General features: G+C 44.9%; 1 protein-coding gene across 1 annotated transcript in view; it reads left to right on the top strand.

Annotated features, from left to right (window-relative positions):
- Myo15b (myosin XVB) overlaps positions 1-2167 on the top strand; it is a 41018-nt gene that overhangs the window by 19570 nt on the left and 19281 nt on the right. The window lies entirely within an intron of this gene.

Genomic DNA, 2167 nt, shown 5'->3' with positions numbered 1-2167 from the left:
GTCTTTTTGAGACAGGGTCTCCCTGTAGCACCAGCTGGCCTGGAACTCACTATGTAAACTAGGCTGGCCTTAAACTCACAGAGCTCTGCCTCTGCCTCCCAAGTGCTGAGACTAAAGGTGTGCACCACCACACCTGGCTTTGTATGACTGCATTTGTGTATATGTGCACCTTATGTGTGCAATGCTCTCAGAGGCCAGAAGAAGGTGTTGGGTCCCCTGGACCTGGAGCTACTGATGATTGTTAGCTACCATGTGGGTGCAGGGAGCCCAGATCCTCTGCAAGAGCAGGAAGTGCTCTTAACTGCTGAGCCATCTGTCTAGCCCCTGTGTTTTTTTTTGTTTGTTTGTTTTTTTTTTTTTTGAGTCTTGCTCTGTGGCCCAGGTTGGCCTCAAACTCACAATCATCCTGCCCTAGATTTCTGGGTGCTGGGGTTACATGCATGGACCAGCATACTGGGCACAATCTGTTTTATTCATTCAGCAGTTGCTCCATTCACCCTGGCCAGATGCTGGAGACACAGGGATGAAGGCAGCAGGGATGGAGCCTCCCAAACTAGTTGTAGGGAAAGGGTTAGATTTGGGCAGTAAAAAACAGCCACCGATCACTCCAAGGGTAACATGAGGGCTGAGAATACAATTGAACCCAGTGCCATGGTGAGGACCACCACCAGGACAACCATCACCACTATCTATGCCTAAGTGTTTCATCACATAAACTGATCACAGTGCCCATGAAAGTGGTAGCTCCCTACTCCCCAGCCGCAGGTAATGACCAGTGTATGTTCTGTCTCTAGATTTGCCTATTCTGAATATTTCTTGTAAACCATCTAATATGCTATTTCCTCTTAGGTCTGTTTTAATTTACTTAGCTTAATGCATTTAGAGTTCATCTGTGTTATAGCATGGATAAGAACTTCCTTTCCAGTGTGCAGATTCATGCCATGTTCTCTGTTCATCCACTGATGGGTGTCTGGCCTCCCAGTCTTCATGAATATGGGTGTGCTAGTATCTGTTCTACTTTCTGATTTTAAGTCTCTGGGGTCTGTACTGAGGAGTGGAATTGATGGGTCCTGTGGTTCAACCCTTTGAGGAGGAACTGCCCTCCGGACTCCACAGTGTTTGCATCCGTTTATACACCTATCAGCAATGTAAATGGTTCTGGTTCTCCACATCTTTGCAAATGCTTACTTTCTGATAGATAGTTGATAGATAGATAGATAGATAGATAGATAGATAGATAGATGATAGATGATTGATTGATTGATTGATTGATTGGAGACAGGATCATGCTCTGTATTCCAGGCTGGCCTTGAACTCACAATGATCTTGCTGCCTCAGCCTCCTGAGTCCTGGGATTACAAGAGTGTGCCACCCTGTCCAGCAGATGTTTTTTTGGGCTTTTGTGTGTTTTCTTGATATAGCTTCTTAATGAGTATGAACTAGTATGCTATGTTTTTGCATTTCTCTAATGACTAATGATGTTGAACCCATTTTTGTTTTTGTTTTTTGAGACAAGTTCTTACTATATAGTCATGGCTTGGAACTCACTGTGTAGACCAGGTTGGCCGTGATCTCACAGAGACGCACCTGCCTTGCCTCTGAGTGCTGGGATTGAAGGTGTGAACCATTGTGCCCAACCTTGTTGAACTTATTTTCATGTGCATGTTAGCCATCTGGGGAAATGTCTATTCAAGTCCTCTGCCCATCGTTTTTTATGTGTTCGGTTGATTGGGTTTTTAAAAAATATATTTTATTTATTTTTATTTTATGTGTATGCGTGTATTGCCTGCATGTAGGTAAGTACACTTGTCGTGTAATGTCCACAGAGGACAGAAGAGGCTGTTGGATCCCCTGGAACTGGAGTTACGGAAAGTTGTTAGCTGCCATGTGGGTGCTGGGATTCGAACCCGGGTCTTCTGCAAGAACTGCCAGTGTTCTTAACCACTGAGCCATCTCTCCAGCCCTGGTTGATTGGTTTTGAGACAGGGTCTTGCTATGTAGCCCAGGCTGGCCTTGGACTCACAGTTCTCAGCCTCATGAACACTGATACTATAGGCATGTGCTGCCACACCCAGGCCTCTGCCTGGACCATCCCTGTTGGTAAGCTGCATATTTTCTGGCTATTAGGCCACTATTAAATATATTATTTACAAGTAGTTTCTAGTCT

The sequence above is a fragment of the Nannospalax galili genome, unplaced genomic scaffold (genome assembly GCF_000622305.1).
Source record: "Nannospalax galili isolate Female #2095 unplaced genomic scaffold, S.galili_v1.0 scaffold634, whole genome shotgun sequence".
In the NCBI taxonomy this organism is placed as follows: domain Eukaryota; kingdom Metazoa; phylum Chordata; class Mammalia; order Rodentia; family Spalacidae; genus Nannospalax; species Nannospalax galili.
The sequence above is the reverse complement of the archived record's forward strand: the minus strand, read 5'-3'. Positions and strand labels throughout refer to the sequence as shown.